The sequence below is a fragment of the Elephas maximus genome, chromosome 16, assembly GCF_024166365.1.
Source record: "Elephas maximus indicus isolate mEleMax1 chromosome 16, mEleMax1 primary haplotype, whole genome shotgun sequence".
Classification (NCBI taxonomy): Eukaryota; Metazoa; Chordata; class Mammalia; order Proboscidea; family Elephantidae; genus Elephas; species Elephas maximus.
This window is the reverse complement of record NC_064834.1, coordinates 10,484,198-10,499,040: the sequence shown is the minus strand read 5'-3', so window position 1 is coordinate 10,499,040 and position 14,843 is coordinate 10,484,198. Positions and strand designations below refer to the sequence as shown.

The 14,843-nt window shown below is 40.7% G+C and overlaps 1 long non-coding RNA gene across 1 annotated transcript in view; it reads left to right on the top strand.

The window, feature by feature from the left end:
* Window positions 1-14,326, top strand: part of LOC126059527 (uncharacterized) — a 103,818-nt gene extending 89,492 nt beyond the window's left edge. The window contains exon 3 of the long non-coding RNA XR_007513442.1: window positions 14,219-14,326. This is a non-coding gene — a long non-coding RNA (uncharacterized LOC126059527). The remainder of the gene's footprint in view (window positions 1-14,218) is intronic.
* The last annotated feature ends 517 nt before the right edge of the window (window positions 14,327-14,843 follow it).

Genomic DNA, 14,843 nt, shown 5'->3' with positions numbered 1-14,843 from the left:
TTTTCCTCCTTTTCATTTACCCTTTCTTTCTGCTAGAATGTAGACTTGGTTGGCAATGTGGAGTATGGTGCAACAGCGGAAGAGCCGGAAGCAAACTTTCATGGCTGTGATTCAGTCAACCGTGTTACCCTGCTCTGTGACAAATTCAGTGGCCATCCCAAAGAGTTTGCATATATAGAGTTCTCAGACAAGGAGTCAGTGAGGACGTCCTTGCCTTAGATGAGTCATTTTTTATAGGAGGACAAATCAAGGTGATCCCAAAATGAACCAAAGACCAGGCATCGGCAAAATAGACTGGGGTTTTCAATGAGTACCCTACCATGCCCTGACCTCCAACTCCAACCGTTCCGGCTCTTGATTCTACAGTGCTTTCAACAGCAGGCCCTGGTGTCACATCTACCGGTGCCAGGCTAAAGTGGCATCATGGTATTCCCCTTACAAAAAAAAAGTGTGTATTAGGAGGAGGGAGAAGAACAAAAGAGGGAAGAATGAAAAAAAAGAATTAGAAAACAAAAGAAATAAAAAAGAAAAACAGAAGATGACCTTCAAGGGACAAAAAAAACTTTTTTAAAGATATACTGTGGTTAGAACTTCAGCAGCCATCTTGTGACCAGGAGAGATAATCAAAAGAACCATAAAGATGACTGTTATTCACCATTTCTTGGGAAACTACTGTATAGTTGCATTCTCCATTTTTTGGGGGGGAGGGGAAGGGGGTAACTTGGATTTAACCATAAATATTTTTCCTGTGGTCAATATTTTTCATAAGTATCATTTGGATTTTCATTTTCCATTACACTGTGAAAATAAGTTTTTCATTTTCTATCTTATTCAGATTTGAGGGGTTGAGAGTTACAGGGAGCTGTACACTGTGATGGGCTGCAATTGTGAGTTGGTGTTAGAATGGACACTGATTTGGATGCCCTCTGGGGTTCAGAGGACAGTAGGAGTGGGTGTGTCATATACAGGGCTTATCTCTGCTGTGGTTGTGGTTTCTAAAAGCATGGCTGATATCCAAGTCTTGCTGAGAGGGCCAAGTGCTCAAGGGAGCCCCATGGAGATTGCAGCTGTGTGAGAAGGGTAAGGGCTGGATTGAATTGAAGAAAGCATTACCTAAGGAGCTCTGAGGCAGCATAGTTGGGGTGGAGAATCAGAATCATTCTTCTGAGCAAATCAGGCCAGGGCCAATTCGCAGTCCTCTTTGGTAAACTGATAAAATCTACCCACTCTTTCTTTAGGCAAAATGTCCATATGCCCAAATTCATAAAACTTCTATCACATTTTTAGAGAGTTAGAAACCCCATTTTATCAGCAGGAGCACTGAGATTCAAGAGCTATAACTCCATCTTTCTTATCCTCCTGGCTACTACCAATAGTCCATTCTTTAGAATTATGTTCTTGGATCCCGATCTTTGGCTGAACAGCCAGATGTGCCAAGGAGATCAAGAAGTACAGTGTCACTATGAGAGACTCTCTGCCCATCAATGAGACTCAAGTTGCTCAAAGCCACTGGGCTAAAGATTATAGAGGAAGAAATAGAGTAAACTTGACTGTTGATATCCCTCGTGACTGTTGATATCCCTCAATCCCAATAGTTGACCCGTAATTCATGTGGGCAACCTCCCGTTTCTTCTTCCAGGTGTTGTTGACCACTATCCTCCACACAACTCTACCCTACTAAATCCCTATACTCTGAGGAGGATTGCATTGTTTTTCCCTCAAAACTTGCTCTTCCTTTGTGAAGATGGGCTTTTTTGCTGCATTGTTCTTTATCTGGACTCAGTCCATGACCTGGATTCCTATGCTATTGAGCTTTCCCATGGGCAAAGTTAAAGGTGGGAATTCATGGAATAAGAGGCAAGGGAAGACTGTCAATTGCATAAAAAACTCAAGAATTACACTTGGTAGAAGAGATAGCAAGTACTAATTGAGCTCTGGGAAAGATAAAATTAACAGACTGTGTAAGCCAGCGTAGGGTTCACAGTGATGCTAGATTTAGCCAGGGCCTTGAGGCTACTGGAACCCTGGTTGCACAGTGGTTAAGCACTTGACTGCTAACCAAAAGGTTGATAGTTGGAATCCACCAACTGCTCCTTGGAAACCCTATGGGACAGTTCTACTCTGTCTTATAGGGTCACTATGAGTTGAAATCGACCTGATGACAATGGGTCGCTTTTGGTTTTTTGAAGGTCTACATTTATGGAGTTAACCACATACTAAGCTCTGTGCTGAATATTTCATCACACAAACTCTTTTAATCCTCACAGAAACCCAAGGAAAATATTATTACTGTGTTTGTTTTCCACATGAGGAAACTGAAGCTTAGAGACATTGAGAATCTCAATGTCACAGAGACAGGCTGATGCCAAATGGCTAATTCATTCAAACTGACAACGTTTTGGTTAGCAACCAAGCTCTTAACCTTTTGGTTAGCAACTAAGCTCTTAACCACAGCACCACCAGGGCTTCTTACCAGTCTCCAATCAAAAATAAAACCTGTTGCCATCTAGTCAATTCCAACTCATTGCAATCCTATGGGACAGAGTAGAACTGCCCCATAAGGTTTCTAAGGCTGTAAATCTTTTTGAAAGTAGACTGGTGTATCTTTCTCCCACAGAAAAGCTGGTGGTTTCAAACCACCAACCTTTCAGTTAGCAACCATGCACTTTAACCACTGCACCATCAAGGCTCCTCTTACCAGACTCCAGATGACTGAAATATGGGATTGATTGCCTAGCACATAGTAATTGCTCAATCAATAATTGTTAAATGATCAAATGAATGAATGAATCAGTAATATGAGGAGAAGGTGATATAGTTTGTAATGTGGATTATACATCTCCGGTGGAGAGGTGAAAGCTTAAATGGAGGCAGTGATTGTGCAGCTGCTGAATTGCTGTTATTTACTGAGTGCTTATTATGTGATAGACGATGTGCTAAGTGCTTTAACACTTCAGGAAAATCCTCTTGAAGTCAACAGAAATATATTGAGCTCTAGACACTTGGGCCGCCCGTGTATTGGGCCCTCAGGATGGCTAGCTATCCTCAAGTATTCACAGTTTGAATGAAAGAGAAAGGTGTGTAATGTACTTCACACCACGGATAGGGCTATCTGGGGGTTTAATTTACCCACTCTTTACTCTCCCCAATAACCATGGACAATTCATCAGGAGTTAGATTTCTTTGGCCCTGGGATTTTGGGAGTGATTGATAGGCTCTGAATATAGTAAGAATTCACAGCCTCTTCCCAGTTCTCATGAACTCCCAGTAATAGACTCCCATATAGTGTGAGCAATTTATGGTATAGTGAATTTGTTTTATTTTGGTTCAGTCTGGGCATCACTGCCCCTGCCTGCCTTCCTGTTGTTTTATTTACTCCTCAGCCATTCTCATTTCTGTAGCTATTCCCATTAGCTTTTCTTTTCTATAAGGTCATTCTAAGGACAGGATGTGGCGATGGCGTAGATGAGTTGTGAACAGGTACACACCAGCTATGTGTTGGTGATTCTCTCACTTCTCTTGGATTCCACGAAATCTGGCCCATGAAGAAAAATTTCACACGCTCAAGATTTAGAGCCCAAATTCCGATTTTGAGGTTGGTGTCATTCAGATGAATGCCCCTGAGCCAGACACAACAGAGCAGTTACTGGGAGAAACAAGGTGATTCAGTGTAATACCTCAGGGAGCTGTAACTCACCAGGGGTGGGGGAGACATTTTTGTAACCACTAAAATGTGTAAGGCCAGCCACAGCCCTATATATTGCTGTTTTCCACAATGGCTGTTTCCTGGAAAATTCATCTTTTTGGGTTCCAGGGGCATTGAAAATTAGTTTGCTATAGTGGCCTTGTTAACGCTTGTGGCAGGACATTAATACAGGATAATAGCAATCACATTGGTGTTAAATATTTGCAGTGTTGGGACTATAGCTTTGAATCTCAACCCACTACGTTTGATTAATGGCAATTCTAATGGTGGTACTAGGGAAGATGGACTCCCTAGTCTTCTTGCTCAGACAGTATAAACACTCCAGTTATAAATGCTTCATTTATATGTGAATACAATCAAGATTAGCTTTTAATTATTTCTGGCACATACTGTTTAATGCTGGAGGCTTCAAGTCACAGTGGTCAAAGGGTAATGCATCATAACCGGTTACAACATCTCCAAGGATTTGTTGATTGACATAAAAAAGCTTTTTTTTTTTTTCCCCCTCAAATTGATTGACACTGTGGCAGGTGTGAAGTGATGGCCAAACCTCTAAATGTCCATTAAAAGACCTTAAATCAAGGATGAAGTGACTTCAATAATTAGGATCTAAATTTGGGCTTTGGGATTAGCTGTAATGTGGAATGTGTTCTTTAGAGACTGTGGTCCCTGTAGGATGGTAAGATAACTTTTCAGTTGAGACCCTGTGTGAAAAGAATTTGGGAAATTGATTTTCAAAATTTCCAGAGTTCCTATTTTTTTCTGGAGAGACATAAATGAAAACGAAAGGTTATAATGAAGCAACAGGGCAAATTTAGCTAAAGCTAGGAAATTGCCAAAGGGGCATGTTTATCTTTGTCTTTGCTAAAAGCCCATACAAACTGGTTGGGAGATATGTTTATCATGAAAAATTGGACCATATATTTCAATAGTCTGTTGGCAAAAGGAATAGGTGTTGTGTCTTAAGATTTACAACACACCATAACCAAAAAGGGTGCTTTTGGAACGGGTTGCAGTATGGCGTTCTGTTCTAAAGCTCTGTGTGGCAGGCACTCTCCTTGCATGTTCATGACTCAATTACTCCTGCTACATCCTCTACTTCACTGCTTTGGTTTGGACACAGGGTCTTCAAATACATGTTTCTTCATTAGAGCGTTAGGAATTTTGTAGTCAGGAAATTCAAGGATTTGCCATCTGTTGTTCCCTGAGGAATTCGTGGGGGTCATTTTCCCTGTGCCTTAGATAAACAAACAGGAGGAAGTATTATTAAAGATAATTCTAACATCCTGAAAAAGTCCAACCATCACGTTCTTGCTTAAAAATAAAACTCAGACATTCTTGTTCCATGTGTGTGGTTGGGTTAACAGCTCTTATTCTTCTTGCCATCAAGTTCTCCACTCAACTAAAGTGAACAGCAATTCAGAGTTCTGGCTATAAATGCCAATGCTGGAATCAAAAGAAGACAGGCTTCTCAAGTAGTTCACTTTGTATTGGAAGAAGAAGATATAGCACGTACCCAAAATAAAGTATCCATAGTGCTAAAATACTCTAAAACTACATTCACTAAGTGATATGAAAGTACAAAGGAAGGAATTATTAGTATTCCTGGGAAGGAAGAAATTAAGACTTTACAGAGGAGTTGACACTTAAGCTGAGATTGAGATGTTTCAACAAAAAGATGCAGTGCTGGAAGTGCTCACTAATCTGTGCCAAGAAATTTGGAAGACAGCTACCTGGCCACCAACTGGAAAAGATCCATATTTTTATCCATTCCATAGAAAGGTGATCCAATATAATACGGAATTTATCGAACAATATCATTAATATCACACTCAAATAAAATTTTGCTGAAGATCATTCAATAGCAGTTGCATTGGTACATCAACCAGGAACTGCCAGAAATTCAAGCTGGATTCAGAAGAGGACATGGAACAAGGAATATCATTGCTGATGTCAGATGGATCATGGCTGAAAGCAGAGAATACCAGAAAGATGTTTACCTGTGTTTTATTGACTATGCAAAGGCATTCAACTGTGTGGATCATAACATATTATGGATAACATTGTGAAGAATGGGAATTCCAGAACACTTAATCGTGCTCATGCGGAACCTAAACATAGATCAAGAGGCAGTTGATGGAACAGAACAAGGGGATACTGCGTGATTTAAAGTCAAGAAGGCGCACAGAGGAGGTGGGGCCAAATTGGCAGAATAGTCAGATGCTTCCGGTGAGCCCTGTTACAACAAAGACGCAAAAAGCAAGTGAAACAATTATATATATGACAAACTAAGGAGCCCTGAACATCAAAGGCAAAGTTAGGAAATTGGACTGAGCTGCAGGGGAGGGAAAGACAGTTCAGAAGCAGCGAGGAGTTAGCGGACCTGACCCGGCAGGAACTGGTGCCCCTCAGGATGATCCCCTGCAGTGACTGCAGAGGGGCTGGTGGTAGCATTCGGGACACGGTTTCCTCAGGGGGAGACAGTGAGCCACACAGTCTACTTACACCTCTGGAACCAGAGAAGAACTGTGCTCTCAGCAAAAGCTAAGTACTTGCATTTATTTTACTGTACCCTCAGAACCCAAGCCGGCTTCAGTGGCTGTCGATTTCCCTCAGCCTGAGTTAGGTCCTGCTGCAAGAACTGAGACATTCTCCCAGCCTTGGAGAAGGAATAAATTAACAATTGGGGGAAAAGATAAGCTGCCAGTTCCACTAAGCTGGGAAGCTCAGGACAGAAGTGGCTCCTGTCTAGGCACAAATGGTCCGTGCACTTTGAATATTTTTCACCCCAGCATGGACCTATGTGGGCCCATTTTAGGAGATTAGGACCTTGTTGGCAGACTGCAACAATGTATGTGCTCAAGATCTGACTGTTTCAGCTGTGCAGTGGAAAGATGGGTTTTTGATGTTTGACATTTGACACCACTTTGCCTGTTAAACAGGGTCCTCACCCACATCAGGGGCATGAGGGCTTGTGGCTCCACCCATGTCACCTAGCCACCCATGACAGGGGTCCAAAGATAAGTGATGCCTCCCAGTCCTTACAACCAAAATCATTGGGTGCCCATGATCTGGCTGCAGAACCACCCACCTGTGCACTCTAGGGAACAGGGATGCCCTTTGCTCACAGACACTCAGGGGATGGTTGTCAGCCCCCTGCCTTGTTCAGAGCAGGATACCCTGCTGCAACCAGATACCTGTGCCTACACCAGTCACCCCTGCCCCTCTAAGACTGTGGGACAGAGCCTGTACCATACACTTGCTGACCAACTACCTGGACACCTGAGCTGAATCCATACAAGAAAATTGAATGGACTCCTAGGCTCATATATCTTGTAACAGCACTAGCCATGTGATGACAGGACGTTAGAGCTTCAAAGGTGCAAATAAGCTAGCTCACTCAAGCAGCCTATTTGGGCATAATTGGGATACAGTAAGCAAACATAAAATAAATTAGTACAATAACTCATAGATGGCTTGAAGACAACAGTCTATACCAAATCAAATAAAGAAGCAGACCATGATCGCTTCAACAAGCTCTCAAAACAAAGAATCAAGGAATATTTCAGATGAAGAGGTATTCGTGGAATTACCAGATGTAGAATACAAAAGATTAATATACAGAATTTTTCAAGAGATCAGGAAAGAGATCAGGCAAAATGCAGAACAAGCCAAGGAACACACAGATAAAGCAGTTGAAGAAATTAAAAAAGTTATTCAAGAACATAATAAAAAATTGAACAGGCTGCGAGAATGCACACAGAGATAGCAATCAGAACTTCAGAAGGTTAACAATAAAATTACAGAATTAGAGAACTCAATAGAAAGTCAGAGGAGCAGAACTGAGGAAATGGAAGGCAGAATTAGTGAGATTGAAGATAAAATACTTGGCACCAATATATTTGAAGAAAAATCAGATAAAAGAATTTAAAACAATGAAGAAATCCTAAGAATCATGTGGGACTCTATCAAGAGAAATAACCTACGAGTGACTGGAGTACCAAAACAGGAAAGGATAACAGAAAATACAGAGAATTGTTGAAAGTTTGTTGGCAGAAAACTTCCCTGATATCGTGAAAGATGAGAAGATACCTATCTAAGATGCTCATCAAACCCCATATAAGGTATATCTCAAAAGAAAGTCACCGAGGCATATTATAATCAAACTTGCCAAAACGAAAGATACACAGAGAATTTTAAGATCAGCCAGGAATAAGAGAAAAGTCACCTACAAAGGAGAATCAATAAGAATAAGTTCGGACCTCTTGGCAGAAACCATGCAGGCAGGAAGGCAATGGGATGACTTATATAAAGCATTGAAGGAAAAAAATTGCCAGCCAAGAATCATATATCCAGCAAAACTGTCTCTCAAATATGAAGGCGAAATTAGGACCTTTCCAGATAAACAGAAGTTTAGGGGATTTGTACAAACCAGACCAAAACTACAAGAAATACTGAAGGGAGTTCACTGGTTAGAAAACCAATGATATCAGCTATCAACCCAAGACTAGAGTGTGGGACAGAGCACCAGATATCAGCCCAGAGGGGAAAATCACAAAAATAAATCAAGATAAAGAAACATTCAAAACAAGGAAACAACAATGTCATTATGTAAATGATTTAAAACAATAAAGAGGGACTAAAAAAATGTAGTTATAGATCTTTCATATGGAGAGGAAGTCAAGGTGATATAAAAAAATAAAAGTTAGGTTTAAACTTAGAAAAATAAGGTAAATATTAAGGTAACCACAAAGCAGGCTAACAAACACATAAAAATGAAATACAAGAAATGAATAGAGACTCAGCAAACACAAAATCAACAACAATAAGAGGAAAAGACAATATACAAACTACTCAGCACACAAAATTAAGTGGAAAAAAGAAACTGTCAACAACACACAAAGAAAGACATCAAAATGACTGCATTAAACTCATACCTATCCATAATTATGCTAAATGGAAATGGACTAAATGCACCAATAAAGAGACAGAGTGGCAGAATGGATTAAAAAAAACATGATCCATCTATATGCTGCCTACACAAATAAACAAACTCAAAGGGTGAAAAAAAATATATTGTGCAAACAACAATCAAAAAAGAGCAGGAGTGGCAATATTAATTTCTGACAAAATAGACTTTAAAGTTAAATCCACCACAAAACATAAGGAAGGACACTATATAATGATTAAAGGGACAATATACCAGAAGGATATAACCATATTAAATACTTATGTACCCAGTGACAGGGCTGCAAGATAAATAAAACAAACTCCGACAGCATTGAGAAGTGAGATAGACAGCTCAACAATAATAGTAGGAGACTTCAACACACCACTTTCAGTGAAGAACAGAACATCCAGAAAGAAGCTCAGTAAAGACATGGAAGATCTCAATGCCACAATCAACCAACTTGACATCATAGACATATACAGAACACTCCACCCAACATGAGCCAAGTATACTTTCTTTTCCAATACACATGGACCATTCTCTGGAATAGACCATATATTAGGTCATAAAGCAAGCCTTAACAGAATCCAAAACATCGAAATATTACAAAGCATCTTCTCTGACCATAAGGCCATAAAAGTGGAAATCAATAACAGAAAAAGCAAGGAAAAGAAATCAAACACTTGGAAACTGAACAACACCCTGCTCAAAAATGACTGGGAAGTCAGGGCCAAGATGGCAAACTACTCAAAAGCTTCCTCTGAACCCTCTTGCAACAAAGACGCAAAAAAACAAGTGAATCAGTTACATATATGACAGTCTAGGAACCCTGAGCATCAAATGCAAAATTAAGGAATCGATCTGAGCCATGGGGGAGGGAAAGAAGGTGCAGAAGAGACAAGTTGCTGAGCCTGTTCAGGCCTCAGCTCCGATTCCTTGTCACTGTTCTTTGGTGTGAATGCGACAGGGCTGATAGTAGTTTCCTGAGACACCGCAGCTTCAGTGAAAGAAGGCAAGCAGAGTGGCGCACCCCTGACCCTGTGGCGTGTCTACAGTGGGGCTGGCCACAGTGTTTAGGAAGCAGCAGCTTCAGTGAAAGAAGGCAAACGAAGTGCTGGCACCCTGACCCCTTGGTGTGACAGCCGCGGGACTGGCTGTGGAGCTTAGGACAAAGCTGCTTTAGCGAAAGAAGGCAAGCGGGGGATGCAGCACTAACCCCCTGGGGCAATCTTGATGGGGACCCAGCCAGTGCACACAAGCTACACATGCCTCTGGAATCTGAGATAAAACAGCTCTCTTGATACAAGATAAGTGATTTTGTCTAATTTACTGCTTGGATCCAATAGCTCCTTCTTTTGAAAGTGCTCTCTCCTATCTATCTGATCCCTCCCCCCTCTGTCCCAGCCGGCTTCATTAACAGTTGATTTCCCTGGGCCTGAGATAGAACCTGCTGTGCTCTTGGAGCCATTCTCCTGGTCTGGGAGAAGGAACAAATTAACAAATGGGGGAAAAATACTTTTCCAGCTCCCCTAATCTGGAAACTCAGAGCAGAAATGGCTCCAGTCTGGGCATAAGCGAACCACAGACTTTGGCTTTCACCCCTATATGGATCCTGGTGGCTATTATATTGCAAGGGCAAGTCCGTTTGAGGTCTGACTTTAAGTGTTTCAGCTGTGAGGTAGAGAGACAGGTTTTGGAGATCTGATACCACTCTGACTATTAAGCAGGGACCTCACCTACCCACAGCAGGGACCTGAGGGCTGGAGGCTCCATCCAATGCCACCTAGCCACCCACAAAAGGGGTCTGAGGATAATGGTGCCTACCAGTCCTTACATGTATAAGCATTGGGTGCCTAAGGTACAGCTGCAGCTCTTACTCACCAAAGCGCTCTAGAGAACAGAGATGATCCTTCCTCACTGACACTTGGGGGAAGGCTATCAGCACCCAGCCTTACTCAGATTGTGACCACCTGCCGCTACCAGAAACCAGTGCATACAACCATCACCACTACTCTTCTAAGATAGTAGGTGAGAGCCTGCACAACACACTAGGTGACTGACTATCAGGACACCTGAGCTGAATCTATACAAGAATACTGAATGGACTCCTAGGCTTATATACCTGGAAACAGCTCTAGCCATCTGGTAACAGGACATTAGTGCTTCAAAGGCTCCAGTAATCAAGTTAGCTCACTCTAGTAGCCTATTTGGGTATATTGAAACAAAACAAAGCAAGAAGCTAGGGCGCAGTGAGCAAACATAAAACAAATTATTACAATAACTTATAGATGGCTTGGAGACAACAGTCAATATCAAATCACATAAAGAAGCCAACCATGATTGCTCCAACAAAATCCCAAAACAGCAAATCAAGGACTCTCCTGGATGAAGATATATTCCTGGAATTGCCAGATGTAGAATACAAAAGATTAACATACAGAACTCTTCAAGACATCAGGAACAGGATCAGGCAACAAACAAAAAAAGCTAAGGAACACACAGATAGAGCAGTTGAAGAAATTAAAAAGATTATTCAAGAACATAATGAAAAATTTAATAAGCTGCATGAATCCATAGACAGCATTTAGAAATTCAGAAGATGAGCAAGAAAATTACAGAATTAGAGAACTCAGTAGAAAGTCAAGGGAGCAGAATTGAGGAACTGGAATGCAGAATTGGGGAGATGGAGGATAAAGCACTTGGCACCGATATATTTGAAGAAAAATCAGATAAAAAAATTTTTTAAAATGAAGAAACCCTAAGAATCTTGCAGGACTCTATCAAGAAGAATAACCTGCAAGTAATTGGAATACCAGAACAGGGAGGGATAACAGAAAATACAGAGAATTGTTGAAGATTTGTTGGCAGAAAACTTCCCTGACATCGTGAAAGATGAAAGGATACCTATCCAAGATGCTCATCGAACCCCACACAAGGTAGATCCCAAAAGAAAGTCACCAAGACATATTATAATCAAACTTGCCAAAACGAAAGATAAAGGGAAAATTTTTAGAGCAACTAGGGATAAGTGAAGTCACCTACAAAGGAGAATCAATAAGAATAAGTTTGGACTACTTGGCAGAAACCATGCAGGCAAGAAGGCAAAGGGATGACATATACAGAGCATTGAAGGATAAAAATTGCCAGCCAAGAATCATATATCCAGCAAAACTGTCTCTCAAATATGAAGGCGAAATCAAGACATTTACAGATAAACAGAAGCTTAGGGAATTTGCAAAACTACAAGAAATTCTAAAGGGATTTATCTGGTTAGAAAATCAGTAATATCAGATATCAACACAACACTAGAACACAGAACAGAGCAACCAAATATCAACTCATACAGGGAAATCACAAAAATAAATTCAGATTAAAAAATGCTCAAAACAGGGAATCAGTGATACCATTATGCAAAAGATGACAATAATCAATAAAGAGGGACTAATTTTTAAATAGAGTAGGCACAGATCTTCCATATGGAGAGGAAATTGAGGCGATATAGGGAGATACAAGTTAGGAATAAATCTAAATAAATCACGAGGGATATAACCAAAACCACTGCCATCAAGTCGATTCCAACTCATAACGACACTATGGGGCAGAGTAGAACTGCCCCACTAGAGTTTCCAAGGAGATCCTGATGGATTCAAACTGCCAATCTTTTGGTTAGCAGCTGTAGTGCTTAACCACTACACCACCAGGGTTTCCAAGAAGGATATAGGTCTGCAATTTTCCTTTTTTTGTGTGTGTGTGGTATCTTTACCTTACTTTGGTGTCAAGGTTATGCTGATTCATAGAATGAGTTTGGGAGTATCCCTTCCTTTTCTATACTCTGAAATACCTTCAGTAGAAAATGAAAAACCATTGTAAATGCTTAAGTTGGAGGGATGACATAATCACATATATATTTTAGGAAGAGAATATTGTCAGTACCTTGGAAGATGGCCAGAAATAGGAAGGTAGGGTACCAGTTAAGAAGATAAGATAAAAGGTAAGATATGTAGAGAGACTTAGCTGTACCTGTGACTGTGAGAATAGATAGAAGGCATCAGATTAGAGAAATGTTAATTAACTGAGAACTGATTAGATGTGGGAGGTGACGGAGTGAGAGAAGGACACAAGATTAATGCTTAGGTTTCTCTCTTAAGCAAAATTGTGATTGTTGTGCCATCACTGATATAAGAAATCCTGAAAGAGGGAGAAATTTGGGGAGATAATCCTGGTGCAATTCTGGACATGATTAGTGTGAGGTGTCCATGCAGGTGTTCAGAAGAGTTATTAAAAGTAAGAAGTATTGAGAGCTTAATACACACCCTTGAGAAACAACTAGATTTTAAAAGAAAGCATAGGAAAATGGTAGGGGAAGAAACACCACTGAGGTAAAAGAAAGTGGTCAGAAAGGTAGGAGAAACTAAGAGAAAGAAACTAATATTTATCTCATGTTTATTATAAATCAGACACTGCTAGGAACTTACCTGTTTTATGGCATTTCATCCTGATAATAGGCCAAAAGAATTTTATCCCACTTTCTGTATGTGTTTAAGATATTTTGAAATAATTACTGAGGTACTCTGCAATTTCTTTGTATCTGTTTGCCTTCTTCCATGTGACATCCACTGATTCATTGAAGAATGAGTGTTACAAGAGAGAATAGGATTAAAGAAACTTTTGATTTGCAAGCATCTAGGCTTTTAATTTTCAAAAAAAAAAAAAAGTAACTTTGGACAATTTATAAGCAAGAGATTTGTGTCTCTGATTGGCAGCTAGAGAACCAAAAAGCAGAGGAAGGACCAGGGTAGAAATGGCACCATGGTGTATCCAGGTTGATGGGCCCCAGAAAGCTCAGAGTTCATCATATCCCATAAAGGACCAAGAACAGTAGAATTATTTAAGTTCACTGTAGTATGAAAGTGGGGAAGGGTCTCAAAGAGGTCAACTGAGTTTTATACAGGCCAACCAGTGAGGCCAGGGAACAGTGGAATGACTTCTGTGCACCCATAAAGGGCAGAGAATTAGTTCAGATAGAGGTGAACCAGTAGAGGAGTTGGAGTCAGAAATAAGGGATTACTCATGAGCAACCTGTATGAACTGACAACAAAAGACCAGATGGGAATGGGCTCCTAAGCAGATGTCAGTGTGGATGGATCCTCAACCCAAATCTTAGAACTGTATCAGTTTCCCAAAAAGAATGAGAAAAAAAGAATGAAGACTGTAAAATGATTGAGATTATTTTCCCACTAGTAGAAACATATTTAAATAAAAAAATAATAAAGGTATATTTCTTGCACTGCTAAGTTTGTGGTCAAATATTTCTACCTGTGCTAATAGGAAAACTGCATCTAAGAGAGGAGGGTCAGCTGATTTCCAAAGGTGGTGTAGTAGCTAGCAAATGATGGCTCCTTAGCCAGTTTAGTATTCCCTGGCTCCTGTAGCAGTATCTCTTGCTGCTGTCCCATTTAGGTTGCATACTCCCATTTTCCAGAAGAGAAAATGGTCCGTTGTGTAAGGCTCTTGAGTTTGGCCAGGAGGCAGTCATTAAGTTTTCTCCTGTTTCCCTGCAGTGCTGAGGGAAAACGGTGGAGTAAGCCAGCTGAAGACCAAACCAAGGACTTTTCTTGGTAAATCTCCCATTGCTCCCATCTACTGTTTCAAGAAGCTAGTAGTGAAGTGACTACTTCTTCTGACACATGAAGGAAAAAGGTAAGGATGGATAAAAACAGAAGTTGAGGGGCCCAATAAGGTAAGTTAAAAGCAGGGCTTTGAACCGGTTCTTCCCGGTTCAGTCATGGCCAAGGAAGTGTCACCAAAGCAGACCTAAATTTTTTTAATCTGGGTGAACTGGAATGGGAAAAATTATGGGTTGAAGGCTTGTGGAAACTTAATCTCCCTATTAGAACACAAGGGCAATGTATGTGTTTCATAGCAACCAAATTTCTTACCCGTCAGATTTTGAGCAGAGTTGAAAACAGCACAAAGATGGTGGTGCCCTGCTCAAGGATGGCACCTGACTACGTTGCTTTGCATGTGTGTCACTCTCCACCCAAAAAAACCCCACTGCTATCGATTTGATTCTGACTCATAGCAGCCCTATAGGACAGAGTAGAACTGCCCCATAGAGTTTCCAAGGAGCGGCTGGTGGATTTGCCGACCTCTTTGTCAGCAGCCATAGCACTTAACCACTATGCC